This window comes from Cyprinus carpio, chromosome A25, assembly GCF_018340385.1.
Source record: "Cyprinus carpio isolate SPL01 chromosome A25, ASM1834038v1, whole genome shotgun sequence".
NCBI classification, from domain to species: Eukaryota; Metazoa; Chordata; class Actinopteri; order Cypriniformes; family Cyprinidae; genus Cyprinus; species Cyprinus carpio.
The window spans coordinates 9,296,644-9,323,736 of NC_056596.1; the positions used below are offsets into that span (position 1 = coordinate 9,296,644).

The 27,093-nt window shown below is 34.7% G+C and overlaps 1 long non-coding RNA gene and 1 pseudogene across 1 annotated transcript; one reads left to right on the top strand and one right to left on the bottom strand.

The window, feature by feature from the left end:
• Positions 1 to 440: 440 nt before the first annotated feature.
• Positions 441 to 21,865, bottom strand: LOC109072232 (annotated as a pseudogene).
• A 2,544-nt stretch (positions 21,866 to 24,409) lies between these two features.
• On the top strand, positions 24,410 to 25,988 carry LOC122135723. Its single transcript, XR_006153653.1, has 3 exons — positions 24,410 to 24,717; positions 24,945 to 25,149; positions 25,258 to 25,988. It is a non-coding gene; the product is annotated as an uncharacterized LOC122135723 (long non-coding RNA).
• The last annotated feature ends 1,105 nt before the right edge of the window (positions 25,989 to 27,093 follow it).

The following is a 27,093-nucleotide window of genomic DNA, read 5'->3' on the forward strand; positions in this document are numbered from 1 at the left end:
ACAACTGGATTTCACTGACGCAAAAGGGTTCATTTTGATTTATTATCAGTATTATGAACTTTTTGAAATCTAAATCTTAGCGTGGGACTTCGTCACTCTCTGTACGTCACTGAAAAGTGATGTACAGGCATCATGATCACATGCTCAAGAACTCAAATTACACATGCTGCATATATTTGCCAAAATGGAAACCAAAGGATTTTCAATTGTATTTGTTGATAAATTAAATAGGAAATGAATGTCTTTTGTTTATTTTAAAAAAGTAACTTTGATTTTATGGTGTGAATTTACCGATAGGAGCATCTAGAGGAGCATGTACATTAATAATCCAAAAAGAGCTGGAAATGCCCATGGTTGTATGATTTCCAAGAAAAATAGCAGCAATTCTGTGGCTATTCTGATAGTAACCCTGGAGCCGGGCCTGAATGTTGCTAACGTCTTGCCTGGAACGTTTCATTCAAATACCAAGCCTCGTCACAGGAAGCTCTGGCACTACAGATGTGTTCCAAGTTCCTGTGACTTAACTGATGGGAGGAACGGGAGGTAGTGGAGCAGTTTGAACCTCTGAATAAAGTCTGTGCAGAAAGGCAGATTGTAACAGGAATGATCGGTGACGTGTATTTGAGATCCTTCATGAACCGTCTTCCTCCAGTTCTTTATTCCTCTTTCTTTTTCTGTTCCTAAGAAAAAACATGATTTTTATTCATTATACCAACACTACATTGACACAACAAGAAAGCAGTCAAAGCAGATATTTAAATCTTGCAACCAGGACATACATTCATTGAAAAACATTTCAGTCAAGTAATTTGCACTTTTAAAAAATTAAAGGTGTTTTATTGGCTTTCATGATTTCACGAGGAACCATCCAAGGAACCTTTCAAGGAAGTTGCCTTCCATTGACAGTGTCCTCAATCTGGCAACCCATGTGAGCATCGAGTCTGAGGAGGAGGAGGAGGCGGGAGAAACAATTCTCTCCAATATTTTGAATTTGGACCACAGTACCCATTTCTGTCGCTAGCTGTCAATATTACATATTGCTATTCAGTGAAATGTTGTCTCATTTTTATTAATCTTTTGTGTATATGTTGTTTGCTTATTTATGTTTTTAGAATCTGTGCAGCGCATTGGTCAACTTGTTATTTTCAATTGTGCTTTAGAAATAAATTGCCTTGCCTTGCCCCTTACATACTGTACCTCCAAGAGTGTGTATTTATCAGCATTTCCTGTTGTGTTCACAGATGTATATTTTTATTGAAAAACCGACTTTCATATGGCTTCCAAAGTGTCGGAACGAGTAGTACAAAGATCTTTTGACCATGACGTCCCCCTGCAGATTCAGTCATGTGTTTTTTACGACTTACCTGGAATTGTGTTGTCCAAAACAAACCCAAAGAATCCACCAATGAACATGTGGGTGGTGAAGAGAATCATTATGAGCTGATCCAGTTCTTTTATATGCCTGTTGACAGATACAAAACCATTCAGATCACAAAGAACCAGGCAGACAGTGACAGATGTCCAACACATGGTTATAGATGTAAGTAAACGGGTAGGCGTAGGGTTAGTAAACTAAAAGATATCTTATTATTATGCCTTAATAGGGTGGATGTTCTAGGGCCAATTAACGTCCATCTGACGAGACTCACACAGCAAGTGTTGGTCAGGAGTTCAATGTGTCAGCTTAAAACACTAATTCCTGAAAGCCTGTCAATAAACTGCTTAAAAGAGCCCCTGATAAAGCACTATTGGACTTTTGTGGATGCAAAAGCCCCCTTGTTTTAAGCAGTGTTAACAGAAAACTTGGGATGAAGATTAGGACAAAGTTCATCCTAAGGGTGCACTGGCCCGGATGTCAAAAAAGGGTCCGCTGGTTTTTACATGCACTGTAGTTAAGGGAGGAGATTACAGCAGAGTCAAATGGAGACTTGTAAAGAGGATTGGCAGATAAGTCGCCCTAACCTCAGGAGCCCAGACAATGCTTTTTACCAATGTAGATAAGCTTGGAATGTGCCACTTGCACCGACTGACCTCCCACATTGCATATCTCAAACAATTAATGTTACTTGTCCTGTTCAGTTGCTAAAGCAACATTTGCATCTAATGCCCAGCAAAGGAGTCTTCTAATATACTTGTTCTGTTATTTTGTTTTCAGTTTTTTTTTTCTCAGAATGATTCTGCTCAAGTGAATTTTATTGGTATAATAAAGAAAGAGTGAGAAAGAGAGTGTTACTTTATCAAATATAATATTATATAATATTGAGTAATATATACATAATAAAAAATAATATACATATTTATATTCACACGCTATTTAACTAATTGTTCACTTAATAAAATGCAAAAATGTTATTATTATTTTATACACACACACACACGTACATGTACATATATATATATATATATGGAATTGTATTGGAATAGCATGAATATGAATTGTTATATATATATTAGGGCTGTCAAATGATTAATCACGATTAATCACATCCAAAATAAAAGTTTTGTTTACATAATATATGTGTGTATACTGTGTATATTTATTATGTATATATAAATACACACACATGCATGTATATATTTAAGAAGAATATGTTATGTTTATATATTAAATATATTTATATATAATATAAGAATATAAATATATAAATGTATATACATATTTTCTATGTAAATATTTTCTAAATATATAATTTGTGTGTGTGGTATTTATATATACATAATACATATACACAGTATACACATATATTATGTAAACAAAACTTTTATTTTGGATGTGATTAATGGTGATTAATCATTTGACAGCCCTAATATAATTACATCGAGTCCTATATGTATATATATATATTGATATATATATATATATATATATATATAATATATATATATATATAATATATATATATATATAATATATATAGCTTTAAATTAACTTTACATTTTACTCATCAATATAATTGTATGTAGATGTATAATCTTATTTATAAAATAATTATAATTTTTTTTTTACAAATACATTTTTAAATAATTCTATTTATTTCTTGTGACATTTATATCAAAGCAATCAAGATCTGATAAAAAACAACAAATTTTTGTGGGCATGCCTAGAGTATTTGTGCAAGATCTGGTTAACATCACGAGCAAACTCTTTGTCTGCTGTCCAGGTTTTGGTTCTTTTGATATTTTTGGCAATACTACTGGGTACCCTTGTGCTCAAGGATTATACTACCAGCAGTCTATCTAAAACAGCACAGACACTGAATACTCATATCCTGGGTTTTTATAATGAGATCTACAAGTTGCATGTAGTTTTAACTATCGCTGTTGCTGACTAATACCACTTCTTTATATACCTATTGCTGATGGGTTAAATGCTGTTGTAAATTTGTATGTGTTGTTATATTCACCTGTGTTGATCATGCCTGGGTTCGAGTGAAACCAGGTTGGAAGCAGAAGACCACTGAAGGTTGAGAAACCGAGAATCAAGAGATTCCTGGAGGAGTTCAAATCCACATACTGCAAGAAAAACAGTAACATAAACTGAAATATAAATGAGATGATGACCCATTAGTATGTATTTATTTAGAAGAAGTCACCCTGACATGCAATTTTAAAATAATGAAATAAAAATATATGACGACTATCAGGTATACCTGCAGACTGGAAATTCCCACTGCTGCTACCATCCCAAACATGACAAGAAACATTCCACCGATGACCGGGTCTGGAATAGTTATAAAGACTGCGCTGAATTTACCAAAGAGTCCCAAGATGATCATAAGAAGCCCAGCAGTCTGAAGTACCAATCTGCTGCCAACCTGGCACCATTAAAAGAAAAGTCATCCAAAACACTGTCATGAAACCCAAACCAAACAACCAAAAAACTTTTTTAAACATGTAGGGAATGTTATCATTGTCATTCCCATGAAATGGAGACAGATTAAGAAAAAAGATTAAGATAAATACATTAATTTTTTAAAATAGCATTACCCTGAGAAAGCTGCATTACAGATGTTAAACATTCCTCAAAAATAACATTAATGTCATGTGTAGCCTCCTTGAGAACCAATGATGGCTTGAAGCAGTTTGTAATAGATTAATCCCTCAATTCCATAATTAGGTAAGAGTTCAAAAGTGCAGAGGATGCTCAGAAACCAAAATAATTTACAGGTTCTGGAGGATTTTTGAGAAGAGTGGGCACCTTCACCGCACAGGAATGATCATAAAAGGTACAAACAGTCATTGAGAAGGCAAAGATCCCAAACAGCTTGAACTTCTGAACAGGATAGCCTCAGGATGACTTGCAGGTTCTTATATATTATAAGTATATCCAATTTTATCCACACACATACAATATACTCACATAATATATTGCAAATCTCAGCTGCTTGATTGTTTATATTGTCACAAAACGTAGCCTATATTTTTGTCAAGCTCTTATCTACATATATAAACTATAAAGCATAAATATATCAACAATGATTCTCTGTGCTGCTTGGAAACAATGTGTATTGGGAAAAACACTATGTAAAATAAAATTGACTTGACATGCAGTACAGATGGTTACTACACTACTATTGTTTTTGAAATAAGTCTCACCAAGGCTGCAATTACTTGATAAAAATACAGCAAAAACAGGAATATTGTGGAAATATTATTACAATTTAAATTAAGTTTTCTTTATATAAATATATTTTAAAATGGAATTTATTCCTGTGATGCAAAGCTGAATTTTCTGCAGCTATTACTGCAGTCTGCAGTGTCAAATGATCCTTCAGAAATCTTGCTTATTTGCTGCTTAAGCATTAATAATGGTTCTTATTATCAAAACTTAATATCCTTTGCTGATTATCATTTTTGTGGAAACTTCGATTAATTTTTTCCAGGATTCTTTGATGTAGAGAAAGTTGAAAAGTACAGCGTTTACATGAAGTAGAAATCTGTCACTTTTGATCAGTTTAATGTCTATGCTGAAAAGAAGAAATCTCTCTCTTTTTAACTTAACCCAAACCTTTGAATCATGGTCTGAATCATCAGTGTATCATGGTTTCCGAAAAAATATCAAGCATTTATTTAATATATACTAGTTTAAACTTTAATAATGTGTATATATATATATATATATTTAATAACATAACACGATATTACAGTTTTACTGTTGTATTTGTAATTAAATAAATGCAGTCTTGGTGAGTTTAAGAGACTTGTTTCAAAAAGAAAATTATGCCAAACTTTTGACCAGTGGTGTACTTAAGTGTGACTTCAGGAGAGTCAAAGTTTTAGTTGAAAAATTGCATAAAAGTGAACAAATTATTTGCTTTGTTAATGTACAACAGAACTGAATTTGAACAAGGTGTCGGTGGCAACAACAATGAAGATAGTTATAGGTATTATTATCAAAAAAAACAGACAAATCCTACCCTTGTAATTCCCAGAGCGGCGATATTCTGACTGTAGGAGGTGGTGCCATTACCAGTACCCCACAGGGCAGCCAAGATGCAACCCACGCCTTCAACTGCAATGCCACGGTTAATAGCATGGTGGGCGGTGGAGGCGCTCCAGAGAGACGAGCGCATGCATAATAGTCTCCAATGGACTCCATTGTTGAAGCTAGTACTCCAGCCATCATGCCCAGTACAGACGACACACTCACAGTCGGTGAACCCCATTGTCCTAAAAAAGCAAGGGTTAAGAGATGAGCAAAGTTCCTTTGCAACAGTAACATTCTCCTTAGTATACTTTGCGATGGAAATAAAAATAAGTACATAGTTTTTACACTGACATTCTGAGACTAATGCATTGCATGTTAATGAGGTTACTAGGAAAATCATTTTTCAATGCACTTGAACTAAATAAACCTTTGGATTGTTTTTTTGTTTTCTTTTTGCGTCATGGAAGCATGTTTACTTTGACTCATATCCAAAATTGTACAAGATTTTAATCAAATAAATAACTAAAATACCAGATTTTAATCAGACTTTCCGAGTAATACGGAAGTGTTTGTTTCTCAAGGCTGTGAATGACAGTTAAATTGGTAATTAACAGAAGCCAAATTAAATGACAGTTCAGAGGGTTCATTTGACAAATGCAAAAGGAAATGGGTGGGGAAAAAGTATCATGGTTTCTACAAGCAGGACATTATTATAAGAAATGTTTCTTGAGCACCAAATCAGCATATTAGAATAATTTCTGAAGGATCATGTGACACTGAAGACTGGAGTAATGCTGCTGAAAATTCAACTTTGATTCACAGGAATAAATTACATTTAAAAATATATTAACATAGTAAACCGTTCTTTTAAAATCATTAAAAAAAACTTACTGACCCCAAACTTTTGAATGGTAGTGTATATATTTTAGTAAAACACTATATAATATTTATTATATAAAATTTACTAAAAACATAATTATTTCTTATTGTAAAGATTTTACCTCTATCTAAAAAAATACATAATAAATGAATATTTAATACACTCTGACATCCTTAAAGGGATAGTTCACCCAAAAAATAAAAATAACCCCATTATTTACTTACCCTCAAGCCACCCTAGGTGAATATGACTTTCCTCTTTCAGCAGAATAAAATCTGAGTTATATTCCAAGCTTTATAATGGCAGTGAATGGCTGTTGAGATTCAATAGTTCAATAGAAGTCCAATAAAGTACATCCATCCATCATAAAAAAGTACTCAACAAGGCTCCGGGGGGTTAATAAAGGCCTCTTGAAGTGAATTGTTGTGTTTTTGTAAGAAAAATATCCATATTTAAAACTTTATAAACAACACATTTACGAGAGATGGTGGTTCCAGCGGATGTTGGAGGACGCGGAAGCGCAGAGGAAAGAGCAAAACCAAACGCTGATCACGAATCAGTAGTACAAAACTAGGATTTGTACAGAAAAAAATAAAAAGACTTCAATATAAGCGATGAGGAGACTGGTTTCCTTAGCTGTAAACAAAACTTGGTTATAGCGAGACTGGATGGCTTGAGGGTGGGGTAATTATCCCTTTAATACACTTAAAACATACACTATAAATAAAAAAGCTATCCAAAAGTTATCCAAAATAAGTATCTACACTATTCAGTATATTCACAGATCAGTGGCTTCAAAAGACATCTGCTATCATTCAAAGTGGATGGCTGAGAGGAGCATATAGTGTAACGTGAGGCTCCTGCTTCTTCATTCTCATATATCAGCCCGAAGCCTCAAGGGATTTAAGTGGGTCAAGCGAAATGATGAATTGCACTCAGTAACATTCAGACACAGATGCAGTCAAACCTGTATTATCTATCTGAAGATTAAAATTCCACATTCCCCAACATGGAAGCCTCCGGGTGGTACAACTTACAGGCTTTATCTAAAGAACTCAAATGGGATGCTGTGCAAAGTAATGCTGCATACCTAAAGCTGTTTCAAATACATACATTTGCTAGCAGAGGGGCATTGGGTGTTGAAAGCATTTCTTAATACAACAGAACCATTAAAAGAAGATGAAACGTGTCTCAGACATTAATACACCACACTTTTATGGGGTGAGAATTGACCCAAGCAAAGCAAACTATGTTTCTCTGTGAATGACAGTTGTTAAATCTTCTTCAGGGTGAACTAGAAGAGCCCCATTCATGTCACTTTATCACCAATGCCCCTGGAGCAGACATATCTCTCATCTCTGGATTCTGAAAGAAACACTGCCATTCAAGATGGCTCATTCTTCTTTAAACAGACACGTCTTTTAAAAACAGCTGGCAAACAGCTCTTGGGAACCAGCTTTGACAGTACTGTTGTAACAGTTAACGTTCAAGCTCATCGACTATGAAAATCAGCATTGATGTGACTTATATTATTCATAAATGGCAGATGTTTTTTTATGAGTTCCAGGGAAACCATATATCTTTGCATCAAACTGTTCATTGTCTCTTTTTTTTTTTTGGTATTTTAATTCATGATAAGATTCATTTGATTGTTTCATCTGGAATTTTTACAGATAAGAGAGAAATAGATATCCATGTTTTTTTAACTATGGGAATTTTTGGGCCCTGTGGATTTTAGACATATCTATTAAAATATATATATTTTTTTTCTGAAATTTCATTTCCACAACAATGCAACTTGTTTTTGTCAGATATAATTCTGTGATAGAAACATTTTAATTTTTTTTTTTTTTGGAAAAGATCTGTGTAACGCTTCAGTTCAAAAAAGACAAAAGGCAAAAATGAAAATTGAAACCAAACATTCATTTTTTTAGCTACTTCATAAGTTAACAATTGCCATTTTCTTTCCTTGTTTTTTAATTACTTTGCTAAATTGTGACTTCAGAAATTATCATTTGATTAAATAAAATCTAAACCATTTTAGATTGCTTTTTTTTTTTATCTTACAATTTGAGCTGTGGGCTGTACCATTAGTGCGGGGGTGTAGCCGCAGAGCGTTTCACAAATGCTTGACGTGTGTCCTACTAAAACAGTGACACTGGAGGACACACCTTATTAATAATAAAAATATAGGCTACTATTTACAGACAAGCAGAATAGCCCAAAACATGAAAGCAAATTGCTCTAAATTGCATGTAAAGTGTTTTGTGCCCCACTAAAAACCTAAAGAAAATACGTGGCTTAATGGACTAAGACAGTGGTATAAATTAAAAAGCCCAAACTCAGTATATTTATTAATACAATGTATTAATAAAGTATAGGTTAGGCTACTGAGAATATGAACGCTACACAGTAAACTGGCATCCTCCCATAGGCTTAATGGAAGAAGATGGTGTAAAAGTATGGCCAAATTCGGTATACACCTTATTAATGTTGCAAACTATATTGCCCTGGCTACTGGGAAGCAGATGTGACCGGAATATGAACTCGACATGCAAAGTCTCAAGTTAAACGTTTCCCTCCCTTTGAAAACCATTATTTAAAAATGCTTAATATGGCTTAATGCATTAAGACAGTGATTAAAAAGCAAAGCATACACCTTATTAATAAAGCATAGCCTACTATTTACACACAAGCAAAAGAGCCCATTTTATGAACGCAATGCGCAAGTTTCACGTGAAGCGATTTCCTCCCATCACAACCACCGGAGGCCATTCTAAAATGCTTAAGTTGGCTTAATGCATTAACACTGTGTTTTTAAAAGAACAAAAAGGTGAGTACAGAATTAGAGTGCAACATGTTTAATTACGCATTAAGTGATTTTCTCCCAAGGATAACATTTAAATTGTGGCTTAATGCATTAAACCATTTTTAAATGACCAAACTCAATTTTAACATTATTAATTTAGGCTAGAGCTTTATTCATAAACACCAGCCAAGAAAATCCGTCTACATATATCTCAGGGTAATGTTTGAACTGTAAAGGCTACATATGAAAAACATTATACAGTAATTTGCTATGCTATTTGCTATGAAAAATAGAAAATTGTTTAGATTTTTATTCAAATGATCATTTCTTAAGTCACAATTTAAATGGATGGAGAGTGGATGTTATTTATTTATTTATTGAATTAAATAAAAAAATGAAAAAATTAATGCTTGGTTTTATTTTTTCATTTTTGCATTTGCACCATATGGTTACACGGATTGGAAATAGTTTTGCAAAATTCAGAATCCAGAATTTTTTTTTTTTTTTACAAAAGCTAAAAATCATATTTAGCATTTAACTTATCCTTATTTAACTTGTTGATATTACCTTTTTTTAAATTTATTTGTTATCTGTTGAAAGTGAATATTTTTACATATTATTTCTGTCTCTCTCTAGTCTATACAGCGTATATACAGCGTATATATAAATATATATATATATATATATATATATATATATATAAAAAATTGAGAATATATATATATATATATATATATATATATATATAAAAAATTGAGATCAGAGAATCTGAAGACTATCAATAAAATCTTTACACAAAAAAATTTAAAAAAAATGACAAAATTGCTAAATTTTTGCAAAAAGAAAAAAAAAAGAGGAAAAAAAAAAACCAAGTTAATTGCTGTATATTTTAAGGAGGTTCACCTGGATAAGGCACGTAGAACCATGCAGCAGTTTTTACTGCATTAAGATTGATGTCTGTCCTGGCCATGTAGCCGTACTCATTTGGAGATGAGGGCAGGGCATTGAAATATGTCAGCAGGAAGCACACCAGCCAGGCTCCGCACATCCCAAATAAAGCCTGTACATTAAACACAACATACATAAACTTCTCTTTCTCCTTTTTAAAGGTTAGACTTTACAGGCTGGATTTATTGGCTTACTTTCATGCCAATTAATGTCAGTGGTTCATGTTAACAATGCTAGCAATGGTTTTGATATCTGTAGCATGTAAAATGTGACAAGCAAAGCATTAGCCCTGGGGCATTTCTCGATTTTTGCCAACACTTAAAGCCAACAAGAGGCGAAACTATTATTTTCAGGTTAACCCTTTCCAAAACGCTTTTGACAAGATGGAAACCTTGCAAATGCATCATGTGTATATCAACATTTAGCATAATATTGTTAACTGTTCCATATGTTTATTTCTTTTGCTTACTTAAAATAATCAGTTTTAGTGACCCTGAAAATTATATGACATAATTGTATAACATATACAAAGTTTGAGGCCTCAATGAAAATCACATTGGGGCATTTTTTAAAATCCCATTTTAACCTGGAAATGAGTTTTTTAAAACATTTTAAACTACATCATAAAACATTTTAAACTACACCATAAAATGAATAAGACATTTTTGAATAAGCACTATTTCTAGGTCACTGATTTTACTGAAGGACTCAAAATCATTCTGTCACTAAAATAAAATGAGGACATATATAATATTAGGAAATGTACAAAGTCAAGTTAATTTTTCACTCAAATTGTTATGCTATTATATAATTTGTAATGACAATTTGAAAAGCAACACTGAAGTATTTTCTCTAGTGGCCCTCAGACCTTCGGTTCCCACAGTAGATATACATACGCAATTACATTATACAGACATAATTACGATATAATACAAATAAAATACACTCACAGAAAAGAGTTTGAAGAGAGGGTACTGGAAGACTTTCCACTTCTTGTCCTTATAAGCAATGAGAGGAAGGTTAACTTTGCTCAAATACTGGGAGAAGAGAAGGATCAGGCCAACAGTTCTGTAGAAAGAAGACATCATTACAGACTTGCATCAATTATACTTACTATACACACAATTATACAAGAATCAATACTATGGGTGAGAAAAAACCCTAAGCATCCCGTATAAAAAATACACACAACTTAATAATAAAAAGGTATATATGTGATAAAAAAAAGTAAAAGATAAAGTATGACACACACACACACACATTTCCTTTTAAAATAACCTAAAATCATAATTCTGATCACAGTTATTTTAATCTTTCAGTCTATTTCTTTATCTGTTTTATAGATTTACCAAAGAAAAGTCAAATTCTTTCCAAGCATCTGCCACGTTTAAACCCTGGTTGAAATCTAATCTTAAATGTTAAATGTAATCTTACCTTCCAGCACAAAATGTAAATAACCTACAAACTGTTTGTAACCAAGGCATAGTTTAAAACCGGATATAATTTGATTGAATTTTTCAGATTGATTTCAGCTACAAAGGGTTCTACACTGTATATGTAGTAGTAGAGGTTTAAGATTAGTGAGGATCAGATTAAGGACTGGACTAGAATGAGGAATAGGATTATGATTAAGGATTTCTTTTAATGTGATATTTCAATTAATACCCTAATTTTCATAGCATCTGCTTTTATAATTAAATAGCAATGAACTTCAAATAAAAGCATATCAGAAAAAAAAAAAACATGCAAACAAACAAACATACACACACACACACACACACACACACACACACACACACACACACACACACACACACACACACACACACACACACACATTCTCTCTCTCTCTTTCTCTCTTTTCTTTCTTTCTTTTTTAATAGCATCTCTTCTCTTGTACACCAATTAATGCTGATAGAAGCCACAGTCTGAATCTAATGTACAGGGCTTAGGATGAGTCTCTGACACACATATGTGCCTTAAACCTTTGTTTACTCAGAGACACCTGGACAGGGAGGGTCTGAGGGGCGAGATGCTCAAACCTTACCAACATTAATGTATTCTCTTAGGAATGCTTTTCAGCAAAGGATCTGAGCGATGTATTATCATGTAAATGAATACAGTAAAGAGGGTTGATCTGTACAGATAAACGCTCACCCCTGAGGGACGTTTTGTTTTTAAAGGGGCCTTGCATTACATAGTCTGCAGAAGCCCTACACCATCAGAAATACAAATTACTGTATTGACTCAGCTCGCAAAGTTACCCATAACTCCACAGTAACTCACAAAGCAGCAATTCCCCAGTGGCCTCCTGACTTCTGCCCGGCCTGGATGAAGAGCGACAGTCCTATGAGGCTGATGGTGGGAGCAATGGCCAGCGGCCCGATGAACCTCAACACTAGCCCCACGAGACCCGACAGACCCAGAACAAGCTGAAGCATTGAGGCCATTAGAATTGCCCCCTGGATCTACGAAAAGAGAAGAAGAGTTGTTTATTCATTAAGCGATTTTATTTTTCTTGCCATGTTTTAAACAATAATTTTCTATTCTGAAACAACAGGTCAGGTTTTTAATTTGTTGGGGAAGGGAGGGAGGTTAAATCATAAAAAATCATTTGTTTTTGCTATGAAAATTTCTGAAGTATTATTATATCTGAATAACACGATAAAAAATAATAACTTGTAATGTAAATACAGCAGTAAAGTCTCCTGATACAGAGAACAACAATATAGTTTTTACAATATGACTCAAAATGTAACGTTAAGGTTAAAGTTGCCTTTTGTGTGAATATTTTTTTTTGTGTATATATAATATTTTATTTTTTTTTCTCTTTTTAGAGAAGAGATTGTTTTAAAACATGAGATTTAAAAGGTAAATTTATTACAGTAATAAAAAAAAAATCAATCTAATCTTACATGAGCAGAAAACTTATAGTTCAACATGATCTCATTAGTATTAGTAACATTCTTACATACATTTTTGTACATTACTGAAATCTATTGGCAGCTTCTAAAACAAACCTTTCCATCTTTAGAGACGTGCAAATGTTTACGAATGCTTTTTATGAATTTTACTGTATTTTACTGTAGATTAATTCCATATGTTTAATGACGCCACAATTTATCACTTTACTCTGTACACAAATCAACATTGTTTCTCTTGTATTTCATTCTTGTGAGCTCCACAAGAATCTGCCATTTAAAAGGTCTTTTAAAACATTTCTGTATTGCAAACATTAGACCATGACGCTAGCAACACTAAAATCGTGGGTTTGATTTCCAGGGAATGCATAAATTTATTAAATGCATATCTTCACAGTTGGTTTGAATAAAAGCATTCACCAATGCATAAATGTAAAAGTTCAATGAGAGTATCGTTGGGGATTGAACTTGCTCACAAAGCTTCCAGCAATTTCATTTCAGACCAGGCTTTTTAATTATATGCAAGTCTCTAAAACTCACAAAAATGTATGTTTGCACTTTCCATGTGCATATGAATGAGACCACCCTGTGTAATTTGAGCACAGAGTGGATCATTATTGTCCGTCGGTTGCTGGTGACTCACATTTCCTCCTGACACATGACTCACAGCTCAGAACAGCCACGCTTGTTTCAAACTCCAGCACAAAGCGAACACTGCAATTATTTTGATCAGCTTTGAATGACATTTCCTACAGTACCTCACGCATTCGGACTTTCCACACCTCATCATCTCCACTAGGAGTGCTGCTAGATCTGTGGCATTAGGGTGAGGGGTGGCACCTGTGTCTGGGCATCTCCACTTGGGAAGGGCGAGGATAGCTAAAGTCGGAGTGATGAAGGTGAACGTCCCTCCTTGGAGGATCGGCAACCTGAGAATACATAAAGGATATTTATTTTGCGTCAAGACTATTTTATGTATTATCATAAAAGCATTGGCAGTAATCATAGAAAACAATATAATATTCCTTTCATTGAATTGTAGGTCTCATAAAAATCTTTAAAAGCAAATGTTCTGGCTGAAAAAGACCAGAGCCAGAATGATTTTAAGGTAATAATATTCAGTCATTATTTACTCTCATGTCATTTCAAACCTGTGTGACCTGTTTTCTTTAGAGTTGCTTTATAGATAGATAAAATTTGTTTCGTAACTGATGTAACATTGACACTACAATTGACCCTTTGCAGGGAGTTTGATTGACAAGCAGTCAGACCAATCATAATGCAGAATCTAACATTTTTTCCGACAAAGTCGAGACAGGAGAGTAGATTAACATCGGTGGACTTGAACATGTAAAGTCAAAATAATTATGTGTATTGACGTCTTTCCATGTGGTGTGGTGTGTACTGATGTCCTTCCACTGTTGAAACAAGATACCTTATTATGTTAATACATGTTTGTGTTGTGCTTTAACTAGTAAAGAGGAAAAGTTGATCGGTTCATGTGGCCCTTGAACTGAGGTGCTACAGCGATCTGTCACAACACAATTCTTACAAAATGATAAAATTTGAGAGCTGACATAGTTTCATACCAAAAGTAACCTGATCAAATCACATCAAGTCACTTTTATTTCTATAGAGCTTTATAGAATATGGCAGCTTCATAGTGATAAATAACAGAATCTATTATGAACTAATATGAACTCAAGGTAAAGTTTTGCACTTTTTCTGCTGGCAGAGTATATATACAGTAATTCACACTTTGAGCAATGTTTATCCCAGTACCTGGTCCCGAGGGTGGTCTGTAGCAAAGTGCACATGCCTGAGACAAAGAAGATGGTGGAGATGAGCTGACTTTTGGCAGCGTTGTTCTCTTTGATGCACAACGGCTCGGCTAGGATGAGAGGAATTGCCAGGATGCCACCAAACGCCAGTATGTAATGCTGTGTGATGCAAGAAACAGGAATGAATAGCTAACACAATGACACCGGGCTTAGGCTCATCGCAAACAACCAGTTATAAGGGGCGAGACACAAGGGAGGACAGATGATCACAAAAAATGTTGCAAATCTTAAATGAGGCCTGACTGAGCCAGGGAGACAAAAATGAAAGACAGATGTTGGCCTATCTGTTGTGAATTGATTGCCCTTTTTACTCTCAGCAGTACGCTTCATAAATTTGTCGGGCTCAGAAAAAGTTAAACTTGGCTAAACGCTCAGTATCTTTGACAGGCGATTACTGTGCGGATACAGAGCACAGGAAAGAATTTACACAGCAGTAGAAACAGGGAATTAAATTCATTTGTCCACACTTAAATTCCTGTTGTTTTATTGTTTTTCAGCAGTTCTGGTTTATGCCTTCACAGCTTCCTTTCCCCAGAAGTCAAGTAGTGTGGGCAAAACAGTTTTGAATTGATTTTAATTTTTTTTATAATAGTGGGGGTGTTTTATTGTTGTGATACTGGTAATGAAAGCAGAAACGAGTCGGAGGCTCTAAGGGAGTCTGCACTGACATGAAATACCAGGTCTCTCCCTGCTTTTTTCCTCCTCTCTGTAACACCGGAGAGATGAAAGTGAGCATGCTGGAGGAGTGAGGCTTCTTCTTTGTACTCCTCTTTGCACACTGCACATCATCTTACCTCACATGTAGATGCAAGTCCCTTGTGTACCTTCCTGCCCTTTCTCTCCCCCCACCCAGTTGTCTTTGATCTTCATGTGTTATGTGGACAAATAAATGGAACACTTTGGCTCATGTTCCCCTCACCTTAAACATCAGATGCATATAATAAGGAATAACATCGTCTAGAGTGGCAGCAAAGCCTTGAGGCACTCATGGTGATTTCAAGCGTCAAAGCAAGCAGAAGTCATTCGTTTTAATGAGAAATGGAGGTTTTGAGTGAAAGAGACCAAAGGTGATGCAACAACGTTGTACAATGGAAACTGTGAAGGCCAAGAACTTTTAATATAACCAAAACGTTTTAAAAATCACTCCATCTCTAAAGGTATGGTCACATTTGCCGGGTGATTTTGTGGATGAAATCCAGTCATTTCAATAAGAATTGGGAATTTCTGGAAAAAGTTCAAGTTTTCAAGTCGGTCACATGAGTTTGCTACGTTGACCAAGAGAAAACTGCTTGGTTTGAAAGGAACTTCTGTGTGAGCTGTACTTCATATATCACTACACTATTGACAATAGACAGTGGATCATTTTTTGGCTAAAAAATTTCACAGATATTTTGCCAATATGACTGCAACTTAAGACAACTGTGGAGACAATGGCACAACTATAACAGCACAGAGGAAAGATAACGTTGGAATCCCTTTCAGAGCTATTTATCTTCAGTTGGTAAACCTTAAAGCTGCAGTGTGCTCTTAGAATAAACATTACAGTAGTGTGAATGAACACTTATTTATATGTAGTTATTGTTATAGTTTTCATTCTTCGTGTGAATGGACCTTAAAGGCATAGTTCACCTAAAAATTAAAGCTTATAAATTGGAATCGATCATGAAATACATGATCCCTATTCCGAAACATCTACTAGAAAGCAACAGCTTGAATACTCCCATTTTAAGCAGCTAAGCACTGCAATCAAATTAGGCGACTTGCAGACTTGCAGTGTAAATACATCTTAGGTTTGTAATTAATTTTATTTTGAAATGAAGAAAAAAAAGCAACTGAAGTCAAGGGGTCAGTGAAATTAGTCTCATTGTATGTAAACAATAAATAGGTGATTAGCGCAATGCTGCCTCTCTACACCCAAAAAAGACTTGCTATGTATAAAATGAGTGGATCTGTGAGATGTGACCAAGCGTCAGGGCAGTATTCCTGGGTATTAAGGAGATAACCTTATCTTTAGTCACCCTGATCTTGCCCTTCAAGGCAACTCTCCCACCTAGATGATTACACACCCACTTTTTCTTGGCATGCACTGAGGAGAACTCTAGCCTCAAGCTGTCAGTTTAACCCTGAAAGGCCATTAAAGGTCCCCTGTGACAGAGGTTTAAATCAGGAGAGACCTGTCCACTTATGAGATGTATGCTTTAAGACGCTTCACGCGTGTGGCAGGGGTTAAGCCGCATTTGTCGCATGTCGTCTCTCACCTGGAAACCCAGAAGAATGCAGAGGTACCAGGGTGGGCGATCGTTGATGGAGTAGATAAGGTTGCCTTCAGGCTTTGAGTCAAGACTCTCTTCCAGACTGTCGGCACAGGGGTCAGCAATGACGGTCTTCTCAGGGTCATGGCTGCCATCTGAAATCTGAGGGTAGTGGAGATTATTCCAACATATTGTAGGAGACTCAGGATTGAGGTTAATTGAGAGAGCAAAGGACAGTGACCACTAAATCCTTCTGAGAAACAAGATACGGAGACCTGCAATGTCTAACCATTCTAGATTATCATGTAAATTAACTGGTTTTATTCCACTCAAAAAAAAATAAAAATAAATAATAATAATAATAATATGGATAAATTACCCTAAAATAAATTAATTTACAACTCTAATAAACTCTAATAAGCATATATATACTTTAATACATTTTGGATAAAACTCCATTTTTATTTTCTTGTTTAATTTACTCTTATTTATTTTATTTCTATTTAACATTTCTCAAACTCTTCTCAGCAACATGTTCTTTTTGTTGTTTCAACAAGCAACCAGTACCAATAAAACATTTATTTATTTTAATTTTGTTAAAATATTGTTAACTAAAATCAAGTCATAGTGAAGTTTCATTAAATTGAACACTTTTTACACTGGTTTAAATAGCTACAATAATACAGAATACATAGCAATTCAGACATGAAAGTTTAGTCTGTAATTAGATCTGTCCAGTTCCAAAAGTCTGACACTGTAATCAGCCCATAGCAGTGAAATGGCAGCAACTTTCACCAGTTTTTTTGTGGTTTCCCCCTCAAGGGAGGCAAAAGAGACACAACCTCCCTCTGAATATGTATTCAATAATGTCAGAAAATTATTATTTATTATTATTATTGTTTTTAATCATTTATCAGTTATTTTTTAGGAGGTATGGCCTTCCTTTCTATCTTCATGAGTCACCCTTTTTTTCTTGTGCTTCTTGCTCATTGAGAAGTTCATTCAAATGAGCACTTATCAGCCAATAATGGGCTCAGTAATGTTCTGTCTGTGGTTGATCTGCTGTTAAGAAAAACCAGGACAGAGCACCTCATGGGGGATATACGATACAACAAACAAGTGACTTGTTTTAATGCGTTACATGGTCCAGCGCATATGTAAGCATGCACAATTTTAAAGGGATTGCTCTTTTCTTTTCTTTTCTTTTCATTTCATGAGCTACATGTCCTCAGTTCAAATTCAAAACATAATTTCTTTAAAATTAAGGAATAAGGATTCATTCATGTGTTTACAAACAAGCCACTATGATGATGTGAGACTGATGATGTCTTAGTTCACCAAAATTGAAACTTCTGTCATCATTTACTCACCCTTGTGTCATTGCAAACCTGTATGACGTACTTTCTCCTGTGGAACACAAAAGATGATTTTGGCAGAATGACAGTGTCAGTCACCATTTCTGTTATTGAATGGGCGGAAGAAAAAAAAACATGCAACAACAGTAAATGGTGACTGAAGCTGTTTGAATAGCATCACCTTTTTCTGTTTTCCACGGAAGACATATGGATTTAAAACAACATCAGTGTGAGTAAATGATGACTGATAAGTTTCCAGCTTTTACAGACAGATAAACAGACAAGACAGACAGACATAGGATAGATAGAAAGAAAGAACTTTTAAGAGTCAAACATCTAGTTATTCATACGTTTGATCAATGAATTAATACCCTCAACTAGTCCAGCCCCATACAGATTGACACATAGCTACTTTTCGTGATTTATTAGTACCTAATTAATGTCACAAACATGTCCAAATGATTTTACAGCAACGTATCAGCATGTAGTTTGGCAAACACACCATGCTATCCAGTCACTGTCTTGAGATGCATCTAACTGATAAGGAAATGTGTGGATACTGTGTTTTCAGTGTTGTTTGAATGTGAAGACGTGTGATTTATGACTAAGGAATTTACAACTACACTCAAATCCACATACCACCTTCTTTCTGGTTGAGGTCCAGGGGGTGAATTTGGCATTAATGCTACTGAACTCATTAAATGAATTAGGCCTACACCATGTTTACCTGAGCAACGCCGCCCCGGGCTCTCGACGCACGGGGCTTTTCTGAACGGTTTATACTGCCACCTAACGTTACTGCTTCATATCGATACCGTGTTGGTGTTGAAAGAACTTAGGCTTTAAGCCCCTCCAGTCTGTTTTCCCAAAAATCATAATCTTCTTGAAGTGTGGCATTTAAATCCTCTCAGCTGTTGTTGTATATGTAAACACAGTCATGCTTCAGGACCAAGCTGTGATGTTAAGTTGTGCCAGTCAAGTAGTCAGTTCAAAGACATAAAAACCGCCATAAAGGATATAAATACATAGTTGTTTATATTGTTAAAGGGTTTGCATACAGAGTAAACAAATTCTGCAAACAGCTGTGGTTTATATAGCGGCTACCGCCTCCTAGTGAAAAAAAGAAAAAAAGTGAAAGTTAGTGGGTTTGCAAAGTATGGTGACCCATACTCAGAATTTGTGCTCTGCATTTCACCCATCCGAAGTGCACACACACAGAGCAGTGAAACACACACACACACTGTGAACACACACCCGGAGCAGTGGGCAGCCATTTTAAGCTGCGGCGCCCGGGGAGCAGTTGGGGGTTCGATGCCTTGCTCAAGGGCACCTAAGTCATGGTATTGAAGGTGGGAGAGAGAACTGTACATGCACTCCCCCCACCCACAATTCCTGCCGGCCCGAGACTCGAACACAACCCTTCGATTGGGAGTCCGACCTCTAACCTGGCCATGACTTCCTAGTTGCGTTCAAATGTGAAAGCAACTAGTGTCGTTGCGTTCACATTTTAGGCATCGGTTCTAGCTGACTCATGGTCATGGATTAATCCACCTTGATAAACTTGACACGGACACCTCTACTGGCTTAGCCTAGAAGTTTAAGTATTTTTATTTATTTATTTACTTATTTTACTAAATACAATACTAAATTTAGTAATGTTATTTAGTTGTGTTATTTCACAGCAGCCAGAGTGACTCACAACTATGTTGTTATTCACTGTGTAGGTTTGCAGATTTTTATGTTTAATCAAGGGCTTAATTACTAAATTACTCATGACAAGAAAATTTCATGTGCTAAGTGACTGGTCTTTTGTAAAAAGCTGGTTGAGGGAGGAGGGTTGGTTGTTGTTGGACTATTGTGGCTATTTTTGTACTTAAGGAAGTAAACAGAGATTTGGATGAAGTGAGAAAGTGGCGTGTTTATCTGAAACTACAAGACGGTGCCCCATTGTTTCCCCTGAAGCCATCTGACCTTTATAAATCAGTTTTCAGTCCCTTATTAAATTACGCTGGTTTGACGAGCCTTTTCCTCCACAGCATATGAAACAAAATGACAGACAGGAACTTATTCATCTGTTATTTTATAAGATGTTATAAGTAAACTTAATAATTAAATGATTAAAGATATTCTCAGAGAATAATTAAAATATGATTATATGTTTTTAGTTATTATGTTTGATTTTTTTAAATTTGTTTGTTTTTTTTTTTTTTTATTATGTATAATTTGCATAGGTTTATACCTTAAAATATGATTTTAGTTCAATAAATGCACAAAATTAAATAATAAATAAAGTGTCTTATTATAAGGATTTTTAGAAAACAAACTTTTTACAAAAATGATTTTTCTATTTACATAATCTCATTCTATCAAAAGGTTTTATGTGTAAAATTGATTGAGATTTATACTTTAAAAAACATTTTATGTCAAAAGATACGATATTCAATAAGAAAAAAAGTAATGTCATGTCTTATTTTTAGGATGTTTAGAAAAATACTTGCAAATGATTCTCTTACATCATATTGGAATCTGTATTATTTAAAATGAAACTTCTTATGCAGTTTCATCGCTTATGTCATTTTTTTTCTGATTTTGTGGATATGTGTATTTAAAAACTGGCATTGTAAAGCATATTAATAATACATCATGTGGTAGCAACAAGAATTTCACTAAAACATCAGCTATTACCTCAACAAGCCCAGCATTCATATGAGGCCTCTCAAGACCACAAGTTAGTCTTATTAACTTCTCAGATTACCTCATATAATTCCATAATGACAAGATGGTTATGATGATTTGAAACTGATCCTTAGAAGTTTGGAATCCAGTTTGAACTACAACAGTTACGTAAAAATGTTGACTTTGTTTTTCAATAAGCATGACCACTGATATATTAACCACGGTTAACCCATAATCCACCAGAAAACAATGTACACTAGTGTTGTTTCACATTCAGGTAAGATGTATTCACTAACTAGTGATTAAAACTGACAAAACAAGCCCCATGGAACAATTCCAGGGCTTTCCATAAAAACACATGTGATGAAGAGAAACAAACAGCAATTGATAAGAGTGTTTTTGTTTTCCTCAGGATCAGGCTATTTAGAATAATTTGTTTGGCACTTACTTGGAAAGCTGAGTCTGTGACGCCCTGGTTTCTTAACACAATGTCAAGCTTTTGGTCCTGTTGAGTGAGATTCATAGCTGACCTGTAGGTTTGTGCAGTAAGGCAGCGGCCACACTTCAGAAGTTGAGAGTGAGAGACACTGGCCTTTGCAGTTTTCTGGTCAGGCTGGTCGTCAAGGAAACCGGAGCTGTGCGTTACATGTGCCTTGGACTCAGCATTTGTGTAATCGGCAGCTTGACTGAGGGTTTTGGAGTCATGTGCCTGCCTGAGGACTGCCGCTGCGGACACTGATAGGGCCGCAGGACCACACGAGTGCTCCGAGTGTTTGTGTTGATTTCAGGCATATTAAAGCAACCCTGACTGAGCATGACGAGGACCAGTGGAACAGGAAACATGACAGTGAAAATCATGAATCTATGCTCCAATCTTGGACAAGTTATGAATCAGAAACCATGAGAATTGACCCAGAGTTCATCAAGAACCGAACAGCATCCCTTATTACCTACCTAAAGACTTGTGTCTTTATATTCAACAAGTCATATCATTAACTGATATAATGTTAAAATGTCAGCTTGAACTCTACTTTAGTCTGCTTTGTGGTAAAACAGAACACAGGATGAATTAAAGTTCATCAGTTAATGGGTTTTTACCGAAGTCTTTGCCATCAAATTTATTTTAAATTATTATTATTATTTAAGCAGGCCTTTCAGTAAACAAGGGTAAATTGAAATAGAGAACATCCTTGTTTTATTTTATTTTATTTTAGTTTAGTTTAGTTTTGTATATTATTTTTTTTATTTTATTTTTTTTTATTTTATTTTATTTATGTTTATTTTAATTTTATTTATGTTTAATTATAGTTGTAATTATTTATATATTTATATATTTGTTTGTAAAATTATTTTAAATAATAATAATAAATTATTATTGTTATTATAATTATAATTATTATTATAAATAACTTCCATTTCTGCAGTAAAAGTACAATAATGTGCAGTAAAAATTATATTATCTTATATTATAAGTAAAAGGTTTATGATCGATTTTAAATAATAATAATAGTAGCAATAATAATAATATTATTTTTATTGTAATTATTATTATTATTATTATTATTAAAACAATACTTTCATAAATCATTTTTCAGTAACATTATAGTAAATTTGCAGGAATAATATAATATAATATCATTATCTTATTATAATATAATATTATTATCTTATTAAAATCCTGTTTATTTGACCATTTTTATAAACTGAAAACTGTCATCATTACATGCACAGTCATTTTGATGATGACAGTTCTAACCCTCTTTGCTTTAAATGCCTCTTCACTGTCACAAATCTAATTCATTAACAGATCCCTCAAAGCAGCTCGCTTTAAACGATCTTGTCATTACGGCTTTGTCTGTTGGATTGACATGTGAAAGGATCAATTCGATCTCTTTGACCCCTTTTTAGCAGACATCATTCTGCCACCCTCATCAGCCATCAGCCAAATAAAATACTGCCAATCAATAGATCACATTCAACAAGTCTTTATAATCTCATCAGAACAGACAGCTGCTCTGAGTTTGTCATCATAATCTGTGTGAAAGGTGACAGCAGCTCCACTCACAGAGTCAGGGTGATACATTAAAGACGTGATTTGCATAACTTTTCGCCTGGAATTTTATTGTTTGTGTCTTTTGCTTTTTCAAGCATAGTCACCAACCCCCTACGCCGAACAGCTGGACAAACGTCTAAATATACGGAACATTTCTTCCACAGTTAAATACAAAAAACTCTTCAGTGGTATGACTAGAAAGAAAAAAATTCAATAAATTCATTACTGATATAATATAATGTTATTATTATTATTATTATTATTATTATTGTTTTGTAATGCTTTTGAAAAAAGTTGCTTATGCTTACAGAGGCTGCATATATTTGATTACAAAATATAGTAAAAACCATAATATTTCAAAATATTATTACAATTTAAATAACTGTTTTCTATTATAATATATTTTCAAATATAATCTAAAATGGCTTGTAGAAAAAAGTAGTCTAGCGATATGGTCTCGTGAGGGAATGATTTGACCAAATTAGAGAGGGGTTATGAAACAATGAGTAGACCACATTCATGATTCCAGACCCTGAAAGAGAGAGTTCAATCCGTTTAGACTCTGACGGAGCAGAAACACAGTCAACCACACAAAATGAAAGGTTCAGCTCTCTGTCATATAAGCATGACATCTGTAGTCATTCCATATCTATGCTCCTCTATTCTCGGAAAATCTCAATTAGATACTGATTAACTCACATGAAACTCACATGCACTAACTGACATTTCAGTGCTATATAGAAAACAATATAATGTGATATATATTCAGAATAACAAAATAATATGACTATGAAAGGGATATTTTGGGTTATTCTAGGGGTATGTAATACTCTATAATTGGTATATTTGTATGATATTCTAAGGATACATTATATTCTATAACTGGGATATTTTAAAGTTTATATGACAAACCCAGACACTTAAAACATAAGGAATGATGTTATACATTCTTATCGGTTCACTGGGGATGCTCATTTCCACTCAGTGGAGATAAGTGTAATTTAAAAAGGAAAATAACATATAAAATAGGAATAAACATATTCCTCCTGTTTCATGCCATATCATTTCCCCTTAAATTAATGTGATCAGCTGAAATGGAATACTGCTGTTTTCTCATAGAACTTGCCAGGAATGGTCAAAGTTTCCATATGGACAAGCTGTGATGGTGTTTAGAGGCCCCCCAAGCAAATCTCCAGGATCTTAGGGTCCTGTGGGGACTCTAAGAAATCAGTGAACTTATGTGGAAAGGAAACGATGGAATGCTATACTAATGCCAAAAGCCCCACAAACATGCTCAAATAATTTGCAGATGATTTATGGCATGTTTGCTGTGGAGTTGTTTGCATGTGGTAACAGATATGCAGGCCACAGTATCCTAAAGAGTTTTGAATATTCCTTGCATGTCCATATTGCTGCAGGTCGAGTTTTACATGACTATGCTATATGATTCTACTAAGGTAACTAGTAGACAATGAATTGTTTCATGGGAAGTTTTTTTTTTTTTTTTTAGGAAAATTTACATTGTTCCTGCTTGAAGACAGCATTACCTTAAAGGTACAGTAACAAAAATGACATGTAAAACTACATTAATATTTTTGATGACAAACACTTTGAAGATTACAATAGATACAATAGATGATTGTATCTACAATAGATTATTTTATTATTAAAATGTTAATACGTTCCAAAGGTTCCATTGTTTCATTGTTGTATAATTGATTCCAGTGTCTTTCAACTGTATATTGACCGTATTTAATAATATACCAAAGTTTGTCCAGCAGATGGCAGCACGTCTCTTCTAATGCGCCACTGCAAACTCCTGACATCATCAACCTTGGGGCAGACATATCCATGGTAACCCATGAATGAATTCACACAGCTGACTGTAATGAATGAAATGGACCAAAAGATAAAAGCTGAAGAAAAAACACAGCTCCCGTGAAAGACTGTGTCACATGAATGCTTAAACATTAGGATCTGCTCTTGGTGAATATTTAACATTATGTATAGAGCTCAAGATTTGCCTGGTTCATAGTCCAGTTAGCCTCTGCTGGACGGTAGATGCTATAACTACACTATTCTGTCTGTCTCCAGGTCACCACAAAAACCTCTGAAAGAAAACAACATCCGGTCTCAATCTGTAGTACAGTTACATGTCCAACAGGAAGGGACTGATAGCATGTCTGTTCAACCGAATCAGGCCAATTAGCTTCCTGTGAACACAGAGTGGAAAGTCAATAGTGACACAGAGGGGTCACTGGCCACTGGCTCTTAATGACATGCTGAGAGGAAGCAGGATTAGCGAGGGATGATGTCATTGCTGCCACCAGCAACTGTGCCCTGAATGACATTTCTATTACTCTGTGTTGGCTTATAAAGAAACACACTGCTGGTTTAATGTCACAGAGACACAGAGGACGAATGTTGGTGGGTCATGAAAAAACCGAGGGGATACATTGTGCTTTTCCTTTGATTTATTTGCTTATGAATCATACAGTGCACGGCTGAATTTATATTGCTTCATGCAGCAAGAATGCGTGATTTGTTCAAGTCTCAGTACGACTTCTTAAAGACACAATAGATTCCAATACATCTGTGTTACATTACATCTGCATTGGATCACTTTATGGCTCGCCTTTTTGGAAATCTTAGTGATACGGAAATATATGTCACGTTGCCATGTGCACAAAATTCAATACTTTTCTCATCCCAGCATGCATGAAAGCTTGGTTGCTGTTGAAACGGTTCTGTTTGTTGTTGTTTTTACGGATGGGCATCTGACTGTACAGTTTCAAATGTTTCCAGCCAAGGGTTACTGGAATAGTTTAACAGTAATATTAGAGGGATAGTTAAACACAAAAGAAGATAATTTTGAAGAATGTTGGTAATCAAACAGTTGACGGTAGCCATTGACTTACATAGTATAGGAAAAAATACTATGGAAGTCAATGGCTACCGTCAACTCTTTAGATGACTGACAGAATTTACATTTTTGCGTGAACTATTCCTTTAAAGCAATTACAGAAAATTAAGTGTGAACATAATATCATTCAAATGTAGCCACAAAACAAGGTCTGTTCACACCAAGGATGATAACAATAACAATAATGATAACAATAAAGCTTTAAGTGAAAGTGACGTGACATACAGCCAAGTATGGTGACTTGGATACTTGGACTTGGATATGGATACTCAGAATTCGTGCTCTGCATTTAACCCATCCAAAGTGCACACACACAGCAGTGAACACACACACACACACACACACCATGAACACAGTTGGGGGTTCGGTGCCTTGCTCAAGGGCACCTCAATCGTGGTATTGCCAGCCTGAGACTCAAACCCACAACCCTAGGGTTAGGAGACAAACTCTCTAACCACTAGGCCACGACTTCCCCACATTTAAAAATCTTTCTAAATCTAAAAGTATAATGAAGTCAACAGCACAATTATAATGCTAACAGCACAGATGAATGACATTGTTGCAATCACTTTCAGAACAAAAAATATTAAAGGCCCATTCACACTAGTGATAACTATAACTATAGCTATAACCATATTAGCGTCCACATCAGTACACAGTAATGTTCTTTTTTATATAAGTATGCGCTGCATTTTTGTCAGCTGTCACTTTAAATGCTCAAGCTTTTTAAGTTGAATGGATTCTGATTGGCTGTCGATGTTTTTATCATGAGCAGGAAAAAATTGTTCTGAAAGTGATTCCAACAATATTGTTAAAGTTGTGGTGTGGACTTTCATGGTCATGAAATTAAAATGATCATAAAAACTTTTTAGTTGTTGTTATAGTTATCATCTTTATTGTGACTGACCTTAACAGCCCATCAGAATCCAACTTTAAAAGACTCAAAAGCTCCAGACGTTGGTGTGGATGCTAATATAGTTATCGTTATTGTTACAGTTGTTACAATT